This window comes from Pongo abelii, chromosome 8, assembly GCF_028885655.2.
Source record: "Pongo abelii isolate AG06213 chromosome 8, NHGRI_mPonAbe1-v2.0_pri, whole genome shotgun sequence".
Lineage (NCBI taxonomy): Eukaryota > Metazoa > Chordata > Mammalia > Primates > Hominidae > Pongo > Pongo abelii.
The window spans coordinates 30,512,337-30,528,165 of NC_071993.2; positions in this window are offsets into that span (position 1 = coordinate 30,512,337).

Here is a 15,829-nt window from a genome sequence, read left to right on the forward strand (position 1 = left end):
AGTGGGATTACTGGAACACTTGGTAGTTCTATGGTGAATTTTTTGACAAGCCTCTATACTGTATTTCATAATGGCTGTACCATCTGAATTGTGTCTTATAGACTAAATATAATTTGATAGACCAAGAGGTGAGGGAAGGGCATTCCAGGGGAGAAAAAGAACCAGCCTGGAAACTGAGAGAGACTGGATATAAAGTGATGAGCAATGAGGATAAAATCAGATTGTGATGGGAATTAGAGATTTATCAACATGCTATTACATCCAACTGATCGCCGAATTATCAATTACCTTCTAGAGTTCTCACACTGTATCTCACGCCCTAGGTCCTCTGCAAACTTTTTAGCTCCTTGAGGGTAACTATAAAAACATACAGAAAATAGCTCGGCGTGGTGGCTCCACCTGTAATCTCAGCACTTTGGGAGGCTGAGGCAGGTGGATCACCTGAGGTCAGGAGTTTGAGACCAGCCTGGCCAGCATGGTGAAACCCTGTCTCTACTAAAAATACAAAAATTAGCTGGGTGTGGTGGCGTGCGCCTGTAATCCCTGCTACCCTGAGGCAGAAGAATAGCCTGAACCTGGGAAGCAGGAATTGCAGTGAGCTGAGATCGTGCTGCTATACTCCAGCCCTGGGCAATACAGTGAGACTCCATCTCAAAATAAATACATAAATAAATTAACTTATTGAAAGATTGGACTCCTGGCAGCATTATCTCTCTGGAATGAAACTTCAAATGTCAAAATAAATGAAACTGAAAGCGAGGAGAGAGACAGAGAGAAAGAAGGGAAAAAGAAAAAGGAGGAGGAGGAGGAAGAAGAAGAGGAGAAGGACAGAGAAAAGAGGCAGAGGCAAAGCAAAAACCCTCTGTGAAACCCTATTACAAAGTATGTGCTTAGGAGACAAGTGAGGTTTGAATCTTGATCCTGGCACTTGTGAAGTATGGGACCTCGCTGAGGCCCCATTTCCTCCTGTGCAAAATGAGCAAGGCCCGCTCTAGCAGGCGACTGGATGAAACATACAGGAAGCGCTTGGTGTGGCCTGGCACAGTGGGCGGGCCAGTCTGTGTTACCTGCTGGTGAAGCGAGTGGGAGCAGGTGCTGCTTGCCGGGTGCTAGACCTCAGTTTTTCTCAAAAGACAGGTTCTTATTTTCTCACTCCGAGTCTGCTGACTTGCTATCAGAATGAGATTTTTAATCACTTTGCTTGTTTGCCTTTGGTATACTAAGGTAAGGATGTGAAGATTATCATAGGAAGAGTCTCTAGGAGTCATAAATGCTTGACGCAAGACCAACAAAGGGAAGAAGTGACAACAGAGCAGACGCGTGTCTACGGAATAGACTGCACGCGTGGTGATGGCTTAGAGCATAGGGTCACGGTCACTGTGCGTAACAGTGGCCCTGCGTTGGTATGAAAAGGCTAAATTCCTTCCTTCAATCTGAACCCCTTCCATATTCAAAGCTTTATGAAAGATATGGAGATTGTACAGATATGGAAATCATACAGATGAATAAGGCAGTCATTTTAAACAGTTGCGACAAGTTAGTCTATAAGGCAATTTGGAAATTTTCTATCCAAAATAGTTAAAATGAGGACGAGTGCGGTGGGTCACACCTGTAATCCCAGCACTTTGGGAGGCTGAGGCGGGCAGATCACCTGAGGTCGGGAGTTTGAGACCAGCATGGCCAACATGGAGAAACACCGTCTCTACTAAAAATACAAAAATTAGCTGGGCGTAATGGCACGCACCTGTAATCTCAGCTACTCAGGTGCTGAGGCAGGGGAATCGCTTGAACCTGGGAAGCGGAAGTTGCAGTGAGCCAAGATTGTGCCACTGCACTCCAGCCTGGGCAACAGAGTAAGGCTCTGTCGCCAAAAAAAAAAAAAAAAAAAAAAAAAAGAAGTTAAGATGAGCAAAGTTTCCGAAAATAACCCGAAAAGAAAATAAAAACCATCACTTGTAGAGGGGTGTGTGTGTGTAGACTGCTGAATTCTCAACAATGTGGGGTTATAAAATATGCCACACTGAGCTCAGAGCAGGTGCTCACAGGTGCTTGCCAGGTGAATCAGTTTTGTTTTGCTTTGCATTTGCACAACAACAAAAAAAGGAAAACTACTTTTCTTTCTCCCTGGGTAATTCATCTTCATCCCATAGAAATATTCCTTACCTTCCATTTCCTGTTCCAACTCCTGGCACGGCGTCTTCCTGGCTGGAGACCTGGAGCCATCTTCGAATCTTCTCTTTATCTTGCCCCCTGCATCCAAGAGGCCTATGCATTCTATAAATTCCTTTTCTGTAACATTTTGTGTATCTCTTCCCTCCTCTTTGTTCCCATTGCCACTGTATCAGGGAATCATTTTTCACCCAGATGATTTCAGCTGCCTTCTAGATGGCTGCTGAGTCCCCATTTTCTTTCCAATTCATTCCATCCTACGCACTGTGCTAAAATAATTGTCCTGGAGTTCAGCTCTGGCCATTGCTTACCCTGCGGAAGGCATTAGTAGCGTTCACAAAGAGCACCCAGCACCCTAGCTCTCAGGAACATGGTCAGGGTGCACTTTTGGACTGCCGTATTGTTGGAAATATGTGTCTGTCAATTCTGGACCCGCACACTGAATAGCTGGGATGAGACCTTACAGAGCTCTATTTCCCTTCTTCCACAGTGACCGGTATGCCCCCAGATGGTGTCAACTCCATCAGCCTGAGTTCTGGAGTGAGGATACTGTGAATTACCTTTACAGGTGACTTGTGAATATAACAGATGCAACAAGTCAATGTTGAGATTCTCATCCATTGGGATTTTGTGATTGTTTGTTGCTGTAGCATAACATGGCCCATCCTGACCAAAACACCCCTACACAAAGGCTTCAAAGACTGCTGGTTATCCTGAGGCTCAAGGTCAAACACTTTAACCCAGCACTGAAGGATCTTGATCTCCATCTGCCTTTCCTGCCTGCTGTCCTGGGCTGTCCCCTTCCAAGCTCTGCACCTCACCTCACTTTGGCTGGTCATCATTGCCTCAGACTCCACCTCCATGCCTCTGCTTGCATGATGCCCTCGTCTTAAAATGTTTTTCCTGGCTGGGCACAGTGGCTCAAACCTGTAATCCCAGCACTTTGGGAGGCCAAGGTGGGCAGATCACTCGAGGTCAGGAGTTCAAGACCAGCCTGGCCAATGTGGTGAAACCCCATCTGTACCAAAAATAAAAAGAATTAGCCAGACATGGTGGCGGGCACCCATAGTCCCAGCTACTCAGGAGGCTGAAGCAAGAGAATCGCTTGAATTCGAGAGGCAGAGGTTGCAGTGAGCTGAGATTGCGCCACTGCACTCCAGCCTGGGCAACAAGAGCGAAACTCTGTCTCAAAAAAAAAAAAAAAAAAAAAGTTTTTCCGAAGCCTCTACATTTCTAATTAAAATCTGCCCATCTCTCCATACCTACCCCAAACATCATCATCTAGAAGAAGGTTTTCTTGACTTTTCCTGCCATGTGCTAGTAATTTCTCCAGTTTCTGTACTCTGTATCATTTTCTGTGCTCCTCAGGGTGGGGTGCGGGGTCACCTGTCATGCTGGGCATGCATTAGCATTTCCCATAGTTTCACCATCCCTCACTAGATTATTAGCTCCTTGAAGTCTGGGGCTCTATTTGGAACATCTTTTTACCCTCTATAGTGTCCAGGAAAGTGAGTTGCATATAATGATTGGTTGAGAAAAAAGAAACAGACTTGAAAGAATTCTATCAAGAAAAAAGACCTCAAAGAATTCTATCATGAATGGATTTAAATATATGTGGAAAATGTTCTGGTAATACAGCATTGTGCCAGGATGCTTTGTAAATATGTTTTTTAAATTTTAACAATAATACATCTCATAACTACTTTGGAAAACTTGCAGTCCTACTAAAACTAAACATGTTTGTCCTATGGCTTGGCTATTCCATTCCTAGGCATACACCCAACAGGAATGCATAAGAATGTTCACTAGAAGACATGCACAAGAATGTTCATAGAAGCTCTATTTGTAATATCTTAAAGGGGGAATCTTTTTAAAAGTCCACAAAGAGTAAAATGGATAAATTAGTTGTGGTTTAATCACCCAATGTACTATACAATGATGGAAATGAATGACATGGAACTATGTTCAACAGCATGGATGAATCTCACAAGCAAATGTTGAACAAAAAAGACTAGACACAAAATAGTAAGATTCTATCCATAGCACTACAAAAATTAGCACAATTAATACATGCTTGTTAGAAGTCAGGAGAGTAATTGCTCTCGATGTGAACAGTGAAGGAGCTACAAGGTCTCTGGGAGCTGTTAATGTTCTCCCTCTTGGTCTAGATGCTGGATACATAAGTGCATAATTTGTGAAAATTCATTGTTCTATATGCTTATGATACATGTCTGTATATGCTTGTGATACACATCTTATACAGATGTGTATACCATACAAATATGGTTTGGATTTGTGCCCCACCCAAATCCCACATGGAATTGTAATCCCCAATGTTGGAGGTGGGGCCTGGTGGGAGGTGACTGGGTCGTGGGGGCAGAGTTCCCCCGTTGGTGCTCTTCATGAGAACTGAGAGAGTTCTCATAGGATCTGGTTGTTTAAAAGTGTGTGACACCTCCCCCAGCCCCTTCCTCCTGCTCCAGCCACTTAAGACATGCCTGCTTTCCTTCATCTCCCACCATGACTGAAAGTTTCCTGAGGACTCCCCAGAAGCTATCACGCTTCTTGTACAGCCTGTGGAACTGTGAGCCAATTAAACCTCTTTTCTGTAAAAATTACCCAGTCTCAGGTATTCCTTTACAGCAATGTGAGAACAGCCTAATATATCATACCACAGTGAAAAGTTTTTTTCAAAGGAATGCATGTTTATAAAATTTTACAAAATGTAAATAAATGGAAAAAAAAGATCATCTGAACTCTGCAGTCCATACTCATTATTAACATTGTTCATGTATTTCCTTTTAGCCTCTTTTCTATGTTTTTAAACAACAATAGAGGCACTGTTTCTAGAAGGATCTGGTCTCTGTGCAGCTCAGCCAGTGTGGGACGTGCCCCAGATGATCATAGCTGAAAGACGACACTGAATTGACAGCCTCTTTCACAGATGCCGTGGGATAGACTCAGAGACAAATTCCAAAACTAATTTTTTGGTTTTTTTTTTGAGACAGAGTCTCGCTCTGTTGCCCAGGCTGGAGTGCAGTGGCACGATCTCAGCTCACCGCAACCTCCACCTCCTGGGTTTAAGCAATTCTCCTGCCAGCCTCCCAAGTAGCCGGGATGACAGGCACCTTCTACCACGCCTGGCTAATTTTTGTATTTTTAGTAGAGACAGGGTTTCACCATGTTGGTCAGGCTGGTCTTGAACTCTCGACCTCAGGTGATCCGCCCACCTCGGCCCCCAAAGTGCTGGGATTATGGGCATGAGCCACACGTCCAGGCCCAAAACTGAATTTTAATGAGTTTTGAAAAAAATGAATGGTATGAAACATGCACACACTTGAGGCTCCAGGATAGCCATTCAACATTGCCTACCCAAAGGACTGGCCTTGGAAGCACAATCTAACATGATCACAGCCTACAGTGGAATAGATTTCAGTGCCGTGCACTTTCTTGTACAATTCCTTGAGGGTACGAACCATATCTGCTTGTTTGTTACTATATCCCCGAAGTCTGACACTGTGTCCGGCACATAGTAGGAACTTAATAAGTAACATGTAAATGAATGAATGAGTGTTGAGTAAAGAACCAACTGGTAGCCAACAGTATGGTACAGTAGTTTATTTGGTCCATCTTTTATAGTTAGATATTTAAGTATCTTTCTTTTATCTCCTTCGAATGACACTGTCAGGAACCACATTTATCAGGAATTACATTTAGCTAAAAACCTGGTGTATTAGTCTGTTTTTACACTGCCAATAAAGACATACCTGAGACTGGGTAATTTATAAAGAAAAAGAGGTTTAATGGACTCTCAGTCCCACATGGCTGGGAAGGCCTCATAATCATGGCGGAAGGCAAAAGGCATGGCTTACGTGGCAACAGGCAAGAGAGAATGAGAACCAAGCAAAAGGGGTTTCCCTTTATAAAACCATCAGATCTTGTTAGACTTATTCACTACCACGAGAACAGTATGGGGGAAACTGCCCCCATGATTCAATTATAATCCACCGGATCCCTCCCGAAACACATAGGAATTATGGGAGCTACAATTCAAGATGAGATTTGGGTGGGGACACAGCCAAACCATATCACCTGGTTACAGAGGCTTAAACAAACAGGGTTTATTCTCTTCTGTAAAGGAACTCTAGATGGGGACAGCACTATGAAGTCATTGGAAACACCATCCCCTTCTACCTTCCTCCTCCACCATCCTGAGCACGTGGCTTCCATCCTCAAGGTTGTGGCATGGCTGCTGGTTCTTCAAACATGACAGTAGAATTTCTATGCAGGAAACAGAAGCAGCCCCAAATTGAATATCTTCCAAAGATGACTAAAAAGCATGGGGTGCTTTTCAACTATCAGCAAATACAAGGGTTGGCAAAACTTTTCAAATTATGTATGAGTTCTGTCTTACCCATGGGTTCGCCCAAGAAAGAATCATTCTGACAGATCAAATTTTACCACTCCATGAGTAACTAGTATCTCAGTAGCACTGAGATGTGAACTCTGTGAATAGCCAATCCCCATTGTAAAAAAGACACAAGAATGTACCTCTTGCACTGCTTATGGAAGCATTCAACTGGGTATAAAGAATGTACTCAGAATGTGTCTGTGGAGTTGAGCTGACATGTTTATATCCAGGAAGGAGTGAAGCAGGCCCATTTTGTTGTCAGATCTCCAGCTGTCCTTTGATTCCACTGTGGAACAGACGTTGTCCTACTGACCTCCTTTAAGTTTCCGCCATGGTATCTGTTCCATGCACTAGCTGATTTTGTTCCCATGAGCTTTTCCAAGTGTGCTCCAGGCCTGAACAAGCTAAGCTTGAGAACCACTTTATTCACTGCTCCCCTGAGGGAATTTCTCCTATTGTGGGCTTTACAAGTGAGATACTTCTAAGAAATGAGGATCAGGTTCCCACTGGAAAAGCTGATGGTAGCAGATTGCTGGGCAAGAGAGAATCATTTTGTTTTCCTCTTTTTGTGGTTTTGGTTTTGTTTCTAACAATGAAGCTCTGGTCACCACCAATAAACCCATTGGAGGACACTATTTTCTTCCTTCTCTTTCTCACATCACCCAACAAGAAGGAAAAAGAACTACAGCGTGAATGGAAGGTTTTCCAAGACATTTAGTTTTTCAAAATTTTCTAAAGCAGACTACAAATCACTCTAACTGATTCCAGTTGTAGGACGATGTGAGTCTAGGCTTGGATATTCTCTGCCAAGCAGACTGGGCAAAGTTTTAGCCAAGTCCACATATGGTAGGTGTTCAATAAATAGCTTTTTGATGGATTGGCTGAGTTTCGTTGTGCCAGATCAAGCAATTTCCAAAGCAAAAAAAAAAAAATTATGACTTTTTCTTTTCCTGTGCTAAAATGTACAGTGTGTACGTTGCTCCACAGGTCCCTGGGACTTGCTTGAATATCTTCCAGTGCAGTGAAATGTTTGATTGGTCCACACTTCGAAAATGTAGTGGGAAATCAGAATATATCACCTTTTCCATTAGACTCTCAGGCCCTATTTAGTATCCCTAAATCCCATGGGTTCTTCTGCCTTTTGGGTACCTGTAGCCTGCTTTGTCTAGAAGGGAAGGTCCTTATCTTCACAAATAGACACCTATCTCCCCTTGTAAGCAGGTTTTAAAAAATTTTTGAGACAGGGTCTCCCTCTGTTGCCCAGGTTGGAGTGCAGTGGCAAGATCATAGCTCACTGCAGCTTTGAACTGCTGGGCTCAACGGATCCTTCAACCTCAGCCTCCTGAGTAGCTGGGACTACAGGCACATGCCACCATGCCTGGCTATTTTTAAATTTTTTGTAGAGAACAGGTTTCATTGTTTTGCCCAGGCTGGTCTTGAACTCCTGGCCTCAAGTGATCCTTCCGCCACCCCTCCCAAAGTGCTGGAATTACAGGCATGAGCCACTACCCAGGGCCACATCAATGGTCTTAAAATAAGCTCATAAGCAGCCGGGCATGGTGGCTCACACCTGTAATCCCAGCACTTTGGGAGGCCGAGGTGGGCGGATCACAAGGTCAGGTCACACGGTGAAACCCTGTCTCTACTAAAAAATACAGAAAATTAGCTGGGCTTGGTGGCGGGCGCCTGTAGTCCCAGCTACTCGGGAGGCTGAGGCAGGAGAATAGCGTGAACCTGGGAGGCAGAGCTTGCAGTGAGCCAAGATGGCGCCACTGCACTCCAGCCTGGGCAACAAAGCGAGACTCCGTCTCAAAAAAAAAAAAAAGTTCATAAGCAGAAATGGAATTTGCTGAAAGTATATTGAGTGGCTCACAGAATTGGGAACTGGAGAACCAAGTTCAGAGACTTCATTACCACACACCACACACACACAAAACACCTCATCATGGACGAGCCCAGGGAGGAGGCCACCATCTCTCTTGCTGGTCTGGAGCCTACATGTTGCTCTGCCAACCCGGTTGGCTGGCTTCATTCCTCCTCTGCCCCTGGACTTTTGCTCAACCACCCCTACTGCCAGCAAGACTGGTTGGCTGGGCCCCTGTTTCTCTGCACAGCCAGCTCTATCTTCAAGGGTTGTGGAGATCCTCTCAAGTGTGAAGCCAAGGACGCATGCCTGCTCCCTTCATTAGCCCCTGGGGACATGCTCTTTTCTAAGTTGTTACTGCCCAAAGTATGGTGTGTGAATGAAAATAGAAATATGGAATCATCTGCCTCCCGCCAAGACTCAGGATGAGGGATTTGCTTCCCACAGGAAGGGGCTTAGATGCAAAGTTGCCAGGAAAAATGGCAAATATCCACATATCCCTTAACCAAACACCATGGTACTGTGCTTGCGTACCTGACATCCAGCTAGATCAAGTTCCATGGAGATTCTCAGAGGAAAAACAAAATATCCCTGAGATCCAGGTGTTGAGGATAGAAAAACTTAACCTTAAGTCTTCATAGTTAATCAGGTGGACAGGAGAGGGATGCTTGTGCTGGGCCATTTGCGTGTCATACCTAGGGTGACCAACCGTCTCTTTGCCCAGGACTATCTTGATTTTAGCAAAAAAGTCCTTTGTCCCAGGAGCAAGTATCATATTTCTGTGGTATTTTGCCCAGTAACACCCAGCCAAAGGCACACAGTAACTACATGTTATTTACTTGACAGATTGGCCAAATTTACATGTGACAGCTAAAGTAACTGGGAGCTGGTTTCGTTTGTGGTCTTAGTACAATGGCTTGGAAAGGAAGCAGTGAAGCTTTAGATAAGGCAATCTTATTTTCTTCATAGTTTTGTGATATCAGTCTTCATATCTCAGATTTACAGCCATATTTGGAATATTTTTAAAGCAGGGCCTTTCTTTCATTGCCCAGAAAATTTTAAACTTCTAAGAGTATATTACAAGACACCGTCATGTCAGAAGCACTGTTGAAGACCCCAGAGAAACGGGTCTTAGTGCTTTATTTTTTTGAGACAGAGTCACTCTGTAGCCCAGGTTGGGGTGCAGTGGCGCGATCTCAGCTCACTGCAACCTCCGCCTCCTGGACTCAAGCAGTTCTCACACCTCAGCCTCCCGAGTAGCTGGGATTATAGGCGCACACCACCACTCCCAGCTAATTTTTGTGTTTTTAGTAGAGACAGGGTTTTGCCATGTTGGCCAGGCTCGTCTCGAACTCCTACCTCAGGTGATCCACCTGCTTCGCTTCCAAAGTGCCTCGGCCTTCCAAAGTGCCTCGGCCTTCCAAAGTGCTGGGATTACACATATGAGCCACTGCACCTGGCCAGTCTTAGTGCTTTTTGATGCATGTCACCACATTTCAGCAAATCAGGTGGACTGTGTCATGGCTAAATGTCTGACCCTGTCACACCCCAAGGGGGTCAAACCTTAGTGCCCAGATTGGAGTAAGCAGGTTTGCTTTTCACCTAGACAGCAGGGCCATCCCTTCAGCTGATGCCTTCCCTAAAGAAGTGAGGTGTCCGGGCACTATAGCTCATGCCTGTAATCCCAGCACTTTGGGAGGTTGAGCCAGGCAGATCATGAGGTCAGGAGATCAAGACCATCCTGGCCAACATGGTGAAACCACGTCTCTACTAAAAATACAAAAATTAGCTGGGTGTGGTGGCGCGTGCCTATAGTCCCAGCTACTCGGGAGGCTGAATTGCTTGAACCCAGGAGGCAGAGGTTGCAGTGAGCTGAGATCGTGCTACTTCACTCCAGCCTGGGTGACAGAGTGGGACTCCATCTCAGAAAAAAAAAAAAGAGGGTGATTTGCTTTGATCAGTTTCCTCTGCCCCCACAAGCATATTGGCAGTTCCTCAGAAAAAGAGCACAACATTTTCTGTCTTAACTGGTGAGCCAGAAAGACTTTCATTCAAGTTAACATCTAGCTTTCTTGCCCCTCAAGACTCAAGCAAAGCCCAATCAGGACCAGCTTCCACCTTTCACAGAGCAAATCCCTGAGCCAGCTGATAATCATGTGTGACCCGGGCATTGGCTGCGGAGAGGCAGCAGCCACCCGAACAAACAGCCTCCAGGTGCTGGTGCTGCCCACATTCTCCTCCTGCCTTGTAAAAGTTGAACTCCTCCTGCTGGCTGGGAAAGGCCCTCTTCTTGGAATGCTGAGAACAAGTGGTTTCTGGAGCACAGATCAATCTCTCCTTCCCTTCCCTCCCCTCTTTTCACTTCTCCTCCTCCTCCTTTTCTTCCTCATCTCCTCCCGCCTCCTATTCCTCCTCCTCCTCCTCTCCACCTCCTCCCTCCTCCCTTCTCTTCTGCCTCATCCTCTTCTCATCCTCTCTTCCTCTTCCTCCCCTCTCCTCCACCTGTTCACCTGCTCTCTCCCACTCCTTTCTTCTTTTCCTCCTCCCTCCTCTCTCCTCCTCTTCTTTCTCCTTCTTTCCCCCAGTCTGCTCCTCTTTCTTCCTCCCCTTCTCTCTCCTCTCCTCATCTTCACCTTCTCTCTACTCCTGCTTTCTTCTCCTCCTCCTCTTCCTCCTTCCCTTCTCTCTCCTCCTCTTCCTCCTTCTTACCTCCTCTCTCCCCTGCTTCCTTACACTCTCCTCCTCTTTACCTCTTCTTCCACCTTCCCTCCTCTTACCCTCTCTTCCTCCTCTTTTTTCTCCCCTTCTCCCTCCTCCTCTTTACCTTCTTTCTTTTCTCCTCCTTCTTCCCTTTTCTCCTCCTCTTCACCTCCTCTCTCCTCCTATTCTCTCTTCCTCCTTCTTTTTTATTTTTTGAGATGGAATCTCACTCTGCTGCCCAGGCTGGAGTGCAGTGGCGCGATCTCGGCTCACTGCAACCTCTGCCTCCCAGGTTCAAGTGATTCTCCTGCCTCAGCCTCCCAAGTAGTTGGGATTACAGGCGCCTTCCACCACGCCTGGCTAATTTTTGTATTTTTAGTAGAGAAAAGGTTTCACCATGTTGGCCAGACTTGTCTCGAGCTCCTGACCTCAGGTGACCCACTCACCTCAGCCTCCCAAAGTGCTGGATTACAGGCATGAGCCACCGCGCCTGGCCTCTTCCTCTTTCTTTTCCTCTCCTTCTCTTTCCTCTTCTCTTTCTCCAACTCTTTCTCTCTCCTCTTCTCTTTCTCCTCCTCCTTCTCTCTCCTCCTCCCCTTTCTCTCTCCTCCTCTTCTCTTTCTCCTCCTCCTCTTCCTCCTCCTCTCCCTCCTCCCTGCCTCTCCTGCCGCCTTCATTTTGCCAGCACCTCTCCTCTTTCTCTCTCTGCCTCTCACTCCACACACCTCCTCTCCTTTTCCTCTTCTCCTCCAGATGGAGGGTGCCACTCCAGGTCTTTAAGCTGTTTTATCTCCTTCATTCTTCACCCCCTAGGAGCTGAGTCACCTTTTCTGATCTGTACATTTCTTTTGGTCTCAACTCTTAACGCCCAGAGCCCATGGCTGTGCAAAGCACTAACCTCACTGATGTGCAACTGAGAGGCAACCAGAGAGCAGAGAATCGATTTCTTTCCCACAGGACAGAATTGTAACATGAATCAGATCTTTAATTGGACTTGCCTCCCTGGGCTTAATTCCTCTTCTATCTACTTAGGGAAGTTACCGAAATTACTTTTCACCTGTTTTGAGAAGATGGTGGGCGAGATTGGGAATGACCTGGGGGTAAAGGATATGTGCAAATAGACATTAGTTTCGGGAACACACTGTGCCTTTGGAGAGCTAAATATTAAAGAGTGTGGCTGCATTTGAGAGCCGGTAGTACAAAGGTTAATACATCACCTCTGTTCAGGGCCCATCACTGAACTGGAGCCATATTTGAGTTCTAGCTCCACGCCATCATTCATTGGAGCATAGCCCTGGCTGAGGGTTCCTGGAGAGAACTTCTCACGGGTCACAGCCAGCACTGCCCTACCGTGTCCAGAAGACTGGGACCCTCCAGGGTGGAAGGGACTGGGGTGTTGATGAAAGGGTTCAGTGCAGATATGAGGACAGTGTCCTGTCCTTGGGTGAGTTCCTTGCATTTTTCCTCCCACATGGAAGCTGGCAGTTTCTGCTGAGATGGTTTTAGATGTACTTAGTCAGCTTTCTGTCTGATCTTATTAGAAGTTGCCATCCCCTTCTTTCTTGGGCCACTTTCTCTTTTGTAACTGAGTGTGGATTTCTAACCTTTATATAAGAAGAGTTACTTTTCATTTTGCCCAAATCATGCAGTTTGTGGAGGTCTTGGCTGTGAAGTCCCCCGGACAGCAGGGCCCTCGGCCTATAGTGGGATCCCCAAAATCCTGGAGGGGCAGCAGCAGCTGGCTTAGAAATCCACACAAGGTGGGTTTCAAGTCGGCTAGCAGAGGTTTGCCTGGGACTCATACAAGGCCATGACAGAACACTCTGCCAAAGCCATCTGCATGGTCCCTGATGGCAGGGGCAGCCTGGGGAGGCTGTGGGTGGCAGCATAAGCTTCGACAAGCATGGGCCTGTGAGGCCAGGTAGCACAGGCTCCAGTCCCGACTCAACACTCATAGCTGTGCAGCCTCGGTCAAGGTAGCAACCTCTCTGTGCTCACATTTATTTCTCTGCAAATTAAGGTTAATACTGTCTCCTTCACAGGGTAATTGTGAGGATGGAATGAGAGAAAGTCTGTACAATTCCTAACCAGGACCTAGTATACGGTTAGAGCAGGGGTCCCCAACCCCCAGGCCATGGACTGGTACCAGTCTGGGATCTGTTAGGAACCGGGCTGCATGGCAGGTGAGTGGTGGGCCAGCGAGGGAAGCTTCACCTGAATCCACACCGTTCCTCATCTCTCACATTCCCATGGAGCTCCGGCTCCTGACAGGTCAGCCACAGTATCTGATTCTCACAGGAGGGTGAACTCTATTGTGAACTGCATATGCGAGGAATCTAGTTGCACGTTCCTTATGAGAACCTAATGTTGATGAACCGTCCCCAGATGGGACCTCTAGTTGCAGGAAAACAAGCTCACACTCCCGCTGATTCTACATTATGGTGTGTTATATAATTATTTTGTCATATATTACAATGTAATAGTAATAGAAAGAAAGTGCACAATAAGCTGGGCTTGGTGGCTCATGCCTGTAATCCCAGCAATTTGGGAGGCTGAGGCGGGCGGATCGCTTGAGGTCAGGAGTTTCAGACCAGCCTGGCCAATAGGGTGAAACCCCATCTCTACTAAAAATACAAAAATTATCCAGGTATGGTGGTGTGGCTGTAATCCCAGCTACTCAGGAGGCTGAGGCACGAGAATTGCTTGAACCTGGGAGGCGGAGATTGCAGTGAGCTGAAATCGAGATCGTGCCACTGCACTCTAGCCTGGACAACAGAGTGAGACTATGTCTCAAAGAAAAAAAAGAAAGACAGAAAAGAAAAGAAAGAAAGGAAGGAGGGAAGGAAGGAAGGAAGGAAGGAAGGAAGGAAAGAAGGAAGGAAGGAAAAAGAAAATGCACAATAAATACAATGTGCTTGAATCACCTGAAACCACCCCCCAACCAACCCTGGTCTGTGGAAAAATTGTCTTCCACCAAACCAGTCCCTGGTGTCAAAAAGGTTGGGGACTGCTGAGTTACGATAAATGCCCAAGAATTTCATTAGAAAGCAGAAAGGAAAAAGCAGCAGGAAGCAGTGAAGCATGAGTAAGAGGAATCAAATAGGCAAAAATGTGGCAGAATAGTTACAGAAACTGACCCTTAGTACCTGTAAAATGTCTGTTTGCACAAACGATCTATAGCAGAGGGCAATTTTCTTTTGGAGCAGTGGAGAGTATTGGGAGAGACCTGTTTCTGAAAGCAGCTGTCATGATGCCCAGAGTGGCAGGAAGACTAAAGTTTGATGTGTAAAAAGGCCTCAGACCCCTAAATATATATAAATTTAAAAAGAATTTTAAAAAAAGACTTATTGTGGGGAAAAAGAAAAAAAAATCTCAGGGTCCTTGTAGGAGTGAGTGCCAGTCACCCCCTGAAGACAGGGTGTTTATAGTTGAGCTTCATTTTTCCAAGGCATACAGCATTTCTCCCTATTTGGAACTTGAAGTTGATGGTTGGGAGTAACAGTGTTCTTTAAACATTTTTCTTTCCCTAGATGGAACATTCTTTCATATCTCAATTTGCAGGCATCCCCACAGAAGCGTCTGGCCCTCTTGGAATTTCTCATAACAATTCCAACTATCCCAGCTGCCACCTCCAAGCAACACTATATTCGCTCACAAGGGTCAGAACACCTGGGGTCCACTTTCACCTTGAGTATACACCCTCAGGTGCTAGTTACACAGAGGCCCTGTCCTGGGCAGGACTTGGGCCTGCTGGGACAGTGCTAGGGAGAGTCTTATGCCAGCTGCCAGCAACCAGCACACTTTCTTCCTGCTCTCGTCCAAGAAAGTGGCTTTGTGGCATTGAAGTAGTTTGGATAGGAGAAATTTTTCCTTTGAAAATCACATCTGGTACATTAGTAAAATCATCACACTGTTTTCCTCTTTCTCACTCTGACCCAGTAGACTTTTTTTTTTTAACTGATATCAACTAGTAAGGCTGAGTTTTAGGTCTCTTCACTTATTTTCAGACAAAATCCTCTATGGATTAATCCTGTGGCTTAGAGAGGACAAGTTCTTCTGAGTATTGTCTCTCAGGGATGTGCACAAGAAGGGCCTCACTGTGAAATGAGGTGAAGAGGGTGTGTGGGCGTGGGGGAGCGTGTTAATGATTGTTCCTTCCCTTTTCTCTTCCTAAATGTTCTAATTTTGTATCTCCTTAGAATGAAGACAGATGAGGGCGTGGCCAACACACACCCAACATGTCTTCTTTTTAAAACTTCAAATACAGCATTGCTATTTTTAAAAGACACATGGGGCTGTGCTGTCGTTGAACAATGCTAAGAGCTATTTGTGCTGGTCCCAACCTAACGCACGGCTGCCTGGGATGCTGACATCTTCATCTACAATGCGAAAAGTCAGCGCTCAACCATAAATACTTGCCGAAGGCCTGGGGAGGGTTCCAGCTGTGGCGGGAGTGGCACAGACTCCCAGCCGAAAACATTTGCACTTGGCAAATGGAAGACCATGAAAGAAAATCTGGCCATGCTGTAGGGTCCTGATAATTAGGGAAAGGAAGAAGGCATGTTGGAAATCCTGTGAGATCACGGCAAAGTGGAACAACATTTCTCCCTGTCCTGTTTCTTGTTTCTTCCTCCCAACTCCACCCGACTTCAGCCCATGTCTTACCAAAAAGTTAGAATGTCTTA